Consider the following 13,628-nt stretch of genomic DNA (forward strand, 5'->3'; position numbering starts at 1 on the left):
AAATGATCCTTAAAATAGGTTAAAGTAGCAGTTAAAGTTCTCACCACTCCAGGCAAATAATGAAACACACTAATGGTAGAAAGATAAAACACATCAGTATCAACAGTTCCTCTCTGTACTATGCTGGATCTTCACCATCCTGTTAAAAGAGTGACAGAAATTCCATCCACAGATTCTACTAGATGTAGCAACAGTGGCACAAAGTTGTTTTGTCAGGCTGTTCTAGAGAGAGGGTCAAAAAAACCCACTCTTTTACAGAGTGAGTTGGGTAAAATTATGACTCTTATTGAGAGTTTTCAATTATTTGTTAATTTTACACATATGCAAATAACTTAGAAAATCCTTCAATTTATCTCACTAAAAGCACAATATGCTCAGAAATGATTTCATCAAGGTAGCAGTATAGGAGATTAACATACAGAAGTCTGTTTTATTTCTTTACACAAATAATAAAATGTCTGAAAGGGAAAGTAAAAAAAAATCCCATTTAAAATCACATCAAAAAGAATAAAATACCTAGGAATAATCTCAACCAAGAGGTGAAAGACCTATACACTGAAAAGTATAAAACTTTGATAAGGAAAATTGAAGATGGTTCAAAGAAATGGAAAGATATCCCATGCTCTTGGATTGGAATAATTAATATTGTTAAAATGGCCATACTACCCGAATCATTCTACAGATTTAATGCAATCCCTATCAAAATAAACATGACAATTTTCACAGGACTAGAACAAATACTCCTAAAATTTACAAGGAACCAAAAAGACCCAAACTGCCAAAGCAATCCTAAGGAAAAAGAACAAAGCTGGAGGTATAACCCTTCTAGACTTCTGACTATACCACAAAGCTGCAATAATCAAAACAGTGTGGTGTTGGCATAAAAACAATCATACAGATCAGTGGAACATAATAGAGAGCTCAGAAATAAATCCACACACCTATGCTCAATTAATTTACAACAAAGGAAGAAAGAATATAAAATGGAGAAAAGATAGTCTCTTCAACCAGTGGTGTTGGGAATTCTGGACAGCTACCTGTAACTCAATGAATTTAGAACGCTTTCTCACACCAATATTCAAAAATAAACTCAAAATGCTAAAGTCCTAAATATAAGACATGGTACCATAAAACTCCTAGAAGAGAATATAAGCAAAACATTCTCTGACATAAATCATGGCAATAGTTTCTTAGATCAGTCTCCCAAGCAAAAGAAATAAAAGCAAACAAACCAATGGGTCCTAACCAAACTTAAAAGTTCTTGCACAGCATAGGAAAGCATCAACAAAATGAAAAGACAACCAATGGAATTGGAGAAAAAATTTGCAAACAATGCAGCTAACAAAGGGTTAATATTCAAAATATACAAATACATACAACTCAGTATTGAAAACACAAGTAACCCAATCAAATAATGGACAGAAGACCTAAATAGACATTTCTCCAAGAAGACATACAGATATCCAAAATGCACATGAAAAGATGCTCAACATCGCTAATTAGCAGAGAAATGAAAATCAAAACTACAATGAGGTACCACTTCACACTGGTCAGAATGGCCATCATTAAAAAGTCTGCAAATAGTAAATTCTGGAGAGAGTGTGGAGAAAAGGGAACCCTCCTACACTGTTGATGGGAATGGAAATTGGTACAGCCACTATGGAAAACAGTGTGGAGGTTCCTTAAAAAAAACTATAAATAGAGCTACCATATGATTCAGCAATCCCAGTCTCGGACATATATCCGGAGAAAACCATAATTCAAAAAATACATGCACCTCAATGTTCACTGAAGCACTATTTACAATAGCCAAGACATGGAAGCAAACTAAGTGTCTATCAACAGATGAATGGATAAACAAGATGTGGTATATAAATGCAATGGAATATTACTCAGCATTAAAAAGAATGAAATACTGCCATTTGCAAAGTGGATAGACCTGGAGAATATTATACTTAATGAAGTAAGTCAGACAGAGGAAGACATATGTTATATGATATCACTTATATGTGGAATGTAAAATATAGTACAAATAAATCTATGTACAAAACAGAAACAGAGTCACAGACTTTGAAAACAAACCTATGGTTACCAAAGAGGAAAAGGAGGGGGAAGGTATAAGTTAGGAGTATGGGAGTAGCATTATTTATACGTAAAATAGATAAGCAACAAAGATATACTGTATAGCACAGTGAATTATTTTCAATATCTTGTAATAACCTATAATGGAAAGCAATCTGAAAAAAAATATATATCTATAGATATAACTGAATCACTTTGCTGTACACATGAAAGTATCACAATATTATAAATCAACTGTACTTCAATAATAAAAGATAGTGTGACCCTAGCATGAGGACATACCATAGAGAAAAGGAAAAACTGGCATTTATAAACAAACTTACAAAATATGGTCATCTGATTTACAACAAGTATATTTATGTCTTCAAAAGATAAAAGGTGTTCTTTTTGGATAAATTGTACTTGGGACAGTTGGATATCTTTATGTAAAACAATGAATCTTAACTCTAACTCACATTATACACTACTATTAATTTGAAATGGATTGTAAATGTAAATATACAAGAAAAACAAGAAAGTTTCTAGGAAAAAACATGACAGCATAACACAAAAATCATTCACTATACAATAAAAGATTTATAATTTGATCTTTACTAAAATTACTAACTTCTATTCATTTAAAAACAATTCTTAAGAGAGTGAAAAAGTGAGCTATAGACTTGGAAAATATATTTGAAATGTAGATAATAGTAGAGGGTGAGAGATAAAATAGAGAGAGAGAGATCTGACAATAAATTAGTTTCCTGAATATATACAAAAAAAATCTCCTAGTAAGTCCTAACCTATAAATAATTACTTTCAATGTAAGCACATAAAGTTCTCCAGTTAAAAGACAGAATGGTTGAATGAATAAAAAATATTCCAACAATATGCTGCCTTCAAGAGACTCACTTTAGCCTTAGACATAAAGAGACTTACAGTGAAGGGATAGAAAAAGACATTTTAAGCAAATAGTAACCAAAATAACCAGGAGTAGCTATACTTATATTTAAAAAATATACTTTAAATTAAAAATGGTAAAAAGAGACAAAGGAGGTCATTATATAATGATAAAGTGGTCACTTTATCAAAAAGATATAACAATTGTAAATATTTTCACACCCAATATCGGAGCACCTAAATATATAAAGGAAAAAATAATAACTAAAAGGAGAAATAGACAGTGATACAGTAATAGTTGAGGATTTTAAAATCCAGCTCTCAACAATGGATAGACCATGCAGACAGAGAATCAATAAAGAGGCAGCAGATTTGACAACACTATAGGCCAAATGTACTTAACAAATACATAAAACATTCTATCTAACAGTAGAACACATTCTTCTAACACATTCTTCTAAAGTGCACATTGAACATTTTCTAGGATAAAACATATGTTAGGCCACAAAAATGTCTTAACAAATTAAAGAAGACAAGTAGACCAATGGAACAGAAGAATCAAGAGCCCAGAAATAAATGCAAGCATATACAGTTAAGTAATACATGACAAGGGAGCCAATAATACTTAATAGAAAAAAGTCTTTTCAATAAATGGTTTGGGGATAATTGGATATTCACATGTAAAATAATAAAACTGGACCTATATCTTACACCACTCACAAAAATTAACTCAAAATGCATTAAAGAGTTAAATATAAGACCTGAAACTGTAAAACTGCTAGAATAAAACAGAGGAATAAAGCTCCTTGATGTAGATCTTGGTAATTATGTATTGTATTGGGTTGGCCAAAAAATTCTTTTGGGTTTTCCCATATGCTCCAGAAAACCCCAAACAAACTTTTTCGCCAACCCAATATATTACAGGTAAAGCACAAGCAACAAAATGAAAAATAAACAAGTAGGACCAGGACGTCACCTAACTAAAAAGCTTCTCCACGGCAAAATAGACCATCAACAAAGTGAAAAACAAACTGCAGAATGGGAAAATTACTTGCAAACCACACATCTGTTAAGGGGTTAATATTCAAAATATATATATAACTCTTTCAACTCAATTGCAAAAAAACGAATAACCCAGTTTAAAAATAGGCAAAGGATTTGAACTGACATTTTTTCCAAAGAAGATATATGAAAGGCCAACAGGCACTTTCATATGAAATGAAAGTTTTTCACATCATATGACATGATGTTTAAAAACACTAATAATTAGAGAAATGCAAATTAAAGCCACAATGATATATCATCTCACACCTCTTAGAGTCATCATTATAAAAAAGGACAAGAGATGACAAATGCTGGTGTGGATCTGGAGAAATGGGAAACCTCATGCACTGTTGTTGTGATTGTAACTTGGTACAGCCGTTATAGAAAACAGTATGGAGGACACTCAAAAAATTAAAAATAGAATTACCGTATGATCCAGAAATTCCACTTCTGGGAATATATCCAAAGGAAATGAACACACTAACTCAAAATGATATCTGCATCCCCATGTTCATAGCAGCATTATTTACAATAACCAAGACATACATGAATAAAGAATTTTTGAGATATTTAATAGAATATTATTTAGCCATGAAAAACAAGGAAATCTTACCTTTTGGACAACATGAAAAGATTTTGAAGACATTATGCTAAATGAAATAAGTCAGACAGAAAAAACAAATACTGTATGATCTCACTTACATATGGAATCTTAAAAAGAAAATTCATAGAAAAAGAGATTGGACTTGTGGTTACCAGAGGCAGTGGGTGGGGGACAAGGAATAGAAGGAAAGTGATCAGAAGGTACAATCTCTCTGTTATAATATAAATAAATACTAGAGATGTAATGTACAACATGATGACTATAGTTAACACTTCTGTAGGATATATAGGAAAGTTGTTAACAAAGTAAATCCTAAGAATTTTTATCACAGGGAGAATTTTTTTCTTTTCTTCTTTTCCTTTCTTTTTGTTGTATCTATATGAGAAGCTGAACCTATCATTTCACAATATATGTAATTCATACCATCATTCTGTATGCCTTAAACTTATACAATGAAATATTTGCAAATCATATATCTAATACAGATCAAAAAAAAAAAGAATTCAGAATGTATAAATTCACAATATATAAACAACACTTACAATTCAACAACCAAAAGTTCAGCAACCCAACTTAGAAAGATAGACAAGAGATCTAAATAGAAATTTATCCAAGTAAGATAAAGAAATGGCCAATAAGCACATGAAAATATGCTCAAATGTCATTTGTCCTTAGGAAAATGCAAATAAAACCCACAACGAGATACCACTTCACATTCACTAGGATAGCCATGTAGAAATAGAAATAGAAAATAACAAGGGTTGATGATGATGTGGGGAAACAGAAATCCCCATAATTTGTTGGTGGGACTGTATCATGGTGCAACTGCTATGGAAAACATTTTGGTGGTCCATCAAAAAGCCAATCATAGAAATATCATATGATCCAGCAATTCCATTCCTTGATATATATCCCAAAGAATTGAGAACAGGTGTTCAAATAAAAATTTGTACATGAATGTTTATAACAGCGCTATTCATAATGTTAAAGCAGAAAAACTCAAACCTCCATCAACTGATAAATAGATAAAATGTGGTATATTTATACAATGGAATGTTGTTCAGCCATAAAAAAGAATGATGTACTAATGTAAGCTACCACACGGATGAACTTTGAAAATAATGATAAATGAAAGAAACCAGAAACTAAAGGTCACATGTTGTATGATTCCATTTATATGAAATGCAAATCCATAGATACAGAAAGCAGGTAAGTGTTTGTCTTATGTTGTGCAGAGTGGGGAACGACAAGTGATTTTTTTTAAAGTTTACAGGGTTTCTCTTTCAGATGATGTAAAACTTTTTGAACTAGATAGTGATGATGTACTACATTATAAATGTATTTAATACCATAGGCTTACACACTTTAAAATTGTTAAAATGGTAAATTTTACTATAATAGAAAAGAATAAATAAAGGATTATTTTAGTACCAGTGGTCCCTTCATATTTTTCTCCCTGTGTCTATAGGACTGGATGATTGCAGAGAACACCACTTTGAGAGACAGCTAATAAGACTGATATGTTTTATGAAAAAATGAGGCTGGACTCTTCAAAGTGAGGCAAGATCACTTCAAATATGTCAAAATTCTCTGATGACACATCTGATTAACAGGGGAGGAACATCACTTGGGACCTGTGATATATGACACGACAGGGTGCCAAAAACAGGAAAGAAGAATATCTGAAAAAGAGAAAAGCTACTGAAGATAAATTCTACATATTTATTTTGTCAAGGGATAGCCTTGACAGGATCATATTCTTAAATATTTTTTTACCAGTTCCTGAAAAACTCCAGAATACTGTTCATCTTGATCCAAGTTAGACATAGGTATTTTAAACCAACCTTGGGATTTAAACACCTGCAGTCAGAGACTTAAGAATCCTGGCAAATATAGAGGAAAGAAAGTTTTTTTCCAACAAATCATTCTGTCCTTAAACCCTCCATTAGGCCTAGGGCTTTCCCTCTATTAGACACTGATACTATTTTGACAGAGCCTTTATGAATAATTTGACTGTAATTCACATTTTAATTAATATATGCATAGTGGTGAGTGCATACCAAGACAATTTTATCTGCTTATATTTTAGTTTCTCCTTTCATATGCCTCATACAGCAAGCCAGGCCACTGAGTCAGTACAGAATCCAATTCCTAAATCATATTTGACTTGAGAGCTACCCTGGAAAATTCCAGTAACCTGATGTCTGCTGGACCTCTCTTTTAGGGTTTTGGCCTCTGATTCAGACTCATGGGACTTCCATTTCTTATTTCATATTTTGACAAAGAAGGTAGCAGTGGTGTGAGAATATATCAACAAGTAGTAATGAGGCAGTTAAGCCTAAGAGAAATGAGATGTGGCAGTAATTGAACTTGCAGAAGGAAAAAGAATGAAATAATGTGGAAACAAGTTCATGAACTCTATGGTTCCTTATATAAGGTGAATGTAAGTTTGTTGTAAGTTTGTTCTATTTAACATTGGTTATTATTTTACTTTCTATGGTCACCTGAAGCTAAAATCAAAAAAGCAATTAGCTCAATATTTAAGAAAAGAGCCATAAAATATGCCTAGAAATCCAGGTCTTTGGGGACACTGATTTATAAAACTTCCATAGCAAACCAGTTATGCCACATTCCACATTGTACTGGGGTACTATTACTGATGGGCTGAAGAGGAGCTGATTAACATGATGTGATTCAAGGAGTATGAGGAAGTAACTTACCAATCTTAACCCAAAATTTCTCTCACTATAATTTTCACTTGCACTATTAGCAAATTATTATTTTCTTTAAATAGTGATCTTTTGTGGGGTTCTCTTCTGTAGTGTAAGTATCTTGAAAGAGGATAACATAAGTTGATAACCTATCAGTGGTGTGCTGAAGCCAGTTCTTACTGGTGCAAGAGAGGCCATTTTGTGCATATCTTACCAATTTTCCCTTCAATGACTTTTCTTTATTAGCTTTAGATCACTCATTGTGGGAGCATATACACCACAAAAATTCTTACAGAAATTACAATTACTTGGAAGTTGGTTCAGCCATTTTAAGTTCATGCTTGTAATTTCAGATATCATTTTAGGTAACATTTTGCATTCATAAAAATACACTCCTACAGAAAATCTTTCCTTTGCTTTGTATATTGTTTCATACACGTCTACTCCAAAGACTTGAAAGTGTTTTGTGTGTGTGTATGTGTGTGTGTGTGTGTGTGTTTCCCCCAAAGACACAAGAATATGTGGAGAATTATCTTAGTTTGTGGTATACAAAATTATCATATAGTTTATAAGTAGATTACATTGGAAGAGGCCTTAGAGTGGGGGGGTATTTACAAAGTATAGTTTCAAGCATACAGGGAGATTACTTAATCAAAAAAAATACCCCTACATGTGTACAACTCCTCCCCTCATTTACTACAGTTTTTTTTAGTCCCAGAAACTCCATTCTTACTGTTAGAGATTGGGGTAACCCAAAATGTAGACAATGTCTCACATTCACATTCACAAATATCTCCTGAAAATCAAATTGAATAAGGGTTAAAAGTAAATCAGTAAACAAAGAGGGGACAACTGAAGAAAAGGACAACTAGAACCATCAAAGATAAACTTTACCATCTATTTTAACTTTTATTTTCTTTCATGAAGACGCTAAAGACAAAAAAAAAATTCAGAAAAAATTCAAGTTTTTACCTGTCTTTCAGACATGGGATAACATTAGGGTCATTAAATTTGCAAATATAATTTGGAAACATTTTGTAGCAGCTTGCCTGTACGTTATTCTACACTCAAAGATTCCATTGCTGTGATCAATGGACTCATTGCCTGGGTTTGATCACTTGGCATTTTTTGAGCCAAACCAAAGCCTCAAAGTAAATATTTCTTACATAGATCATTTAGGCCACAAATGAAAACATAAGGAATATCAGAAGGGAAAATATTGTTTTATAGTTACTTGCAAACCATACTGCATGAATTAGTGACTAAAGAATGCAGCTGGCAGTACACGGAAAGAGGGGGAAGGGATAAAGAGCAGCATTTTAACATTTTCACCAGTTTCAAATTGTTATAACTCCAAACCCCAAAAGTTGTCATATTTCTTTGCATGCTAACTAAGCTAAGCTTTTGTTGCTTTCCAGACTTGTAAATTTCTCTCTGCTAAGTTTTCAGGAACCATAGAAAAGAAGGAAAAACTAGCATATAGTCCTCTCTGTGTTTAGTTACAGAGGGATGAAATGTGCAATAACTAATCAACCTCTATACACTGTTTGTTAGGGTGAAATATAAGCAGGGAGAACAGTTTTGTTAATATAAGTAATTTTTTTCTAAATAATTTGCCCCAGGTGACAGATAATTGTGCAGACCACGTTAATGTGGCCACTATGTTTCAAAAGCTACTACCTTCTCTATTGCTCAACTGATTCAGGCTCAACTTTTGGCTATGGGAGAATAAGAACCATTCAGCTAAATTTATAGTCATTTCTTCCAAGCACACTCTATAATAGCTCAGAAGAGAAACAAGAGACTCTGGCTCTTCATGCCTCTTCATCTGATAAATGTGCACTTCTTTTGGAGGAATATTTTCTTTTTATCCTGCTTGGAAGCCACAATCAAACAAGGAGTCAGGGGATAAACACTGTTCAAATAGCCTCTCCATCAACAACTAGAAAGAGAGTCATTCTAGACCTTTTGCAAATAAACATAGTGATCTGATAGATTTCTAGAGGAAAACACTAACTTGCAAATTCGAAGCGAACCTGGTCACTAATTCATTCAAGATTTTTTATCACATTTATTGAGCAACTAATATGTTTCAGAAAACTATTAGGAACACATGAAATGATGTTGGATGGTAAAGTCCAAACTGTTTTTCTGTAGGCAATTTCCAAGTTGTGGCTGCATTTTTGTCACTGGCATTTTAACAAGACTTTTAAGAAGTATAAAATGTAAATCAAGTACGTGCAGACTGAAAATCACTATTAGAATCAACTATAATAAAGTCACACATGAGAAATAAAGTTATCATAATACAAAAACTACACAAAGGCAGGTATAGTAAAATTGTAATTAAGGAAAACATAAAACAACACAGCTGGCATCAATGATTTATTAACCAAAAAAAGAAAAGATTTCAGATTATATCCTGGACTCAGTACACAACAGAATTGGTGTACTTGTTTCTACCTCCATTGTTATCTTCGGTTCTGACTGGAAACTGATGCTCAAAAAGATGACTCCTAGGTCCTGAAAAGTGAGCAAGTTTTTAATCATGGTCACCAGACTACTTTGAATAAACTAAGAAACATGTTCATACATATTTTAAAGTTTTCAAGTAAAAAAGGGTTTTAGTTGACTTTTAGTTAAACCCAAGTATGAACTGTTTTAACCAGAGCTACCTTAATTTCCTAGTGTGCTGGGTAACAATGACACATTAGTGGTGTGATTGAATGTCACTCTAAGGACATAATCACACCCATCATTCAAGCTCATCCTCCCTAGGGGCATTGGTTTCTTTCCTTGACAAAAACAATTAAAATGCAAATATAAACTGAGAAAGATAACCCTTTAAATCATTAATCATACAGTAATTCTTTAGTGGAAATTAATCTAGACTCTGAAGAAATGTGACATAAAGGAACAAAAAGCTCTGACTGATAAAAGGAGATCTGGAGTCTAGGGCATTATTCAGAGAAGGGAGGCACGGGCTGATCATTATAGTGTGAATTTTGGGAAGCAGTGGCAGGATTGGATGGTGTAGCAGGCCAGTCCAGAGCATAGGAAGGCCATAAAGAATGCTATTGCAGGTTAAAGAGTTATGTGTAAGAAGTGGCTCTATCAGATTATGAGAGTAGAGCTTGATGTTCTTACCATAACAGAAACGCCTTGTACACCTTAAATTTAAACAATGCTATGTCAGTTATATTTAAATAAAGCTGGTTCCTTTATCAAAGATAAGGTGACCATATGTACGTGGGTTCATCTCTGGGCTTTCTATCCTGTTCCATTGATCTATCTTTCTGTTTTTGTGCCAGTACCATACTGTCTTGATTACTGTACCTTTGTACAGTACTTTGTACAATACCTTTGTACAGTACTGTATCTTTGTACCTTTGTCTGAAGTCAGGGAGAAAAGGGAAAAAAAAAATAAACAAATGGGACCTAATGAAACTTCAAAGCTTTTGCACAGCAAAGGAAACCATAAACAAGACAAAAAGACAACCCTCAGAATGGGAGAAAATATTTGCAAATGAAGCAACTGGCAAAGGATTAATCTCCAAAATTTATAAGCAGCTCATGCAGCTCAATAACAAAAAAACAAAAAACCCAATCCAAAAATGGGCAGAAAACCTAAATAGACATTTCTCCACAGAAGATATACAGACTGCCAACAAACACATGAAAGAATGCTCAACATCATTAATCATTAGAGAAATGCAAATCAAAACTACAATGAGATATCATCTCACACCAGTCAAAATGGACATCACCAAAAAATCTAGAAACAATAAATGCTGGAGAGGGTGTGGAGAAAAGGGAACCCTCTTGCACTGCTGGTGGGAATGTGAACTGGTACTGCCACTATGGAGAACAGTATGGAGGTTCCTTAAAAAACTACAAATAAAACTACCATATGACCCAGCAATCCTACTACTGGGCATGTACCCTGAGAAAACCATAATTCCAAAAGAGTCATGTACCAAAATGTTCTTTGCAGCTCTATTTACAATAGCCCAGAGATGGAAACAACCTAAGTGTCCATCATTGGATGAATGGATAAAGAAGATGTGGCAAATATATACAATGGAATATTACTCAGCCATAAAAGAAAATGAAATTGAGCTATTTGTAATAAGGTGGATAGACCTAGAGTCTGTCATACAGAGTGAAGTAAGGCAGAAAGAGAAAGACAAATACCATATGCTAACATATATATGGAATTTAAGAAAAAAGAATGTCATGAAGAACCTAGGAGTAAGACAGGAATAAAGACACAGACCTACTAGAGAATGGACTTGAGGATATGGGGAGGGGGAAAGGTAAGCTGTGACAAAGCGAGAGAAAGGCATGGACATATATACACTAACAAACGTAAGGTAGATAGCTAGTGGGAAGAAGCCGCATAGCACAGGGAGATCAGCTTGGTGCTTTGTGACCACCTGGAGGGGTGGGATAGAGAGGGTGGGAGGAAGGGAGGTGCCAGAGGGAAGAGATATGGGAACATATGTATATGTATAACTGATTCACTTTGTTATAAAGCAGAAACTAACACACCATTGTAAAACAATCATACTCTAATAAAGATGTAAAAATAAATAAATAAATAAATAAAGCTGGGATAAAGTCTGAAGATGTCAAATACAGTGAGCATATGGGTAAAATAACACTTCAATACATTGCTGATGGAGTTAAAAATGTATACGGCCAATTTGGAAAGCAGTTTGCTAGTACTGGTTAAAATTGGAAATATGCAGACCCTAACGCTCCTACACTCACACTTTAGGTATATATTTTATATAAATGCACTGTACATAAGAACACATGTACAAGAATGCTGAAATCAACATTGTTTTTAAAGGCAAAAATTAGAAACAAAATTAGTCAACTGGAACTAGATAAATGTAATGCAATATATTTATATGATGGAATACTAAATAGCAGTTAAAAGGAATTATATATATGCATATATATATATACACAAATAAGTATATATCTAAAATAATAAAATATGTTGTCACTTTTAATTATGGTAATTAAAAAACAATAAAATATACTATCAAACGTCATCATTATTTCATAATAGAAAGTGTGCATTTTTAGTGCAAACGAAAAATGTGAGGCAGACATAACTTTAGAATAAAAGATGGAATAAATCTAGTTCTATGAAAAACTCATTGCACTATCCAAAAAAGTTATGATATAGATCGTTGAAAATTTCATCACAGACTGGTAATTGAAACAAAGATTTCATGGGAAATAGTTTATTAAAACATCCTTCACTGTTTATGTAAAATTCCATTTTAATCAGGCTTCCTCTATTATTTGCTAAATCTGGTAGCTCTAACTAAGGAAGCATTTGGCAGAGCAGTCCCAGATCTTTAGATGCCACCATACTGTATATTTTATACTATACTGTAAAACCTTCAGTTTAGCAGGGACCAGATCTCTATTTCTGTTGATTTCTACACATGACTTAATACGGGACTCTGTACAAATGGTAGTGTCTAAAGGATATTTATTTCAGACACATAACTGACTTTGTACTTAATATTTTGGTGCTCTCACGTGTCCAACTTTTCTACCCAAGCTCAGAATCTGCACCATTAATGCTATTTGTACAAAGGCTTTCCTTAATAAGTCCTCACTGCAGCCCTTAGAACAAGATTGTGGTTGGTATGTTATTTTGGAAAATGAAACTACTTTCTCTGACTTTCTATATAAAATTAATTGGGATCTCATTATATATGTTGCAGTTATTCCAATTTTAATTTGTTACGAAAGACACGAGGAGACTATCAGTATCTCTCATTAAATAGCTCTCTCTTGGTTTACATACCGTAATTTGTTTTGTAAAATACAATTAGTCTACTACTATTGTAAATACAAGGCATACCTCGTTTTATTGTGCTTCTCTTTGTTTGCTTGACAGATAATGGCGTTTTTTTACAAATTGAAGGTTTGCGGCAACCCTGCATTGAGGAAGTCTGTTAGCGCTATTTTTCCAACAGCATTTGCTGGCTTCATGTCTCCGTGTCACATTTTGGTAATTCTATAAATATTTGAAACCCTCCTTCAGCAAAAAGATTATGACTAGCTAAAGGGTCAGATGATGGTTAGCATGTTTTAGCAATAAAGTATTTTTAATTAAGGTATGTATATTGTTTTCTTTAGACATAATGCTATTGCACACTTAATAGACCGCAGTGCACTGTAAACATAAGTTTTATTTGCACTGGGAAAACAAAAAACTTGTATGACTGGCTTTATTGCGATATTGCCTTTATTGCAATATTCACTTTATTGCAGTGGTC

Source organism: Tursiops truncatus, chromosome X, assembly GCF_011762595.2.
Source record: "Tursiops truncatus isolate mTurTru1 chromosome X, mTurTru1.mat.Y, whole genome shotgun sequence".
NCBI lineage: Eukaryota > Metazoa > Chordata > Mammalia > Artiodactyla > Delphinidae > Tursiops > Tursiops truncatus.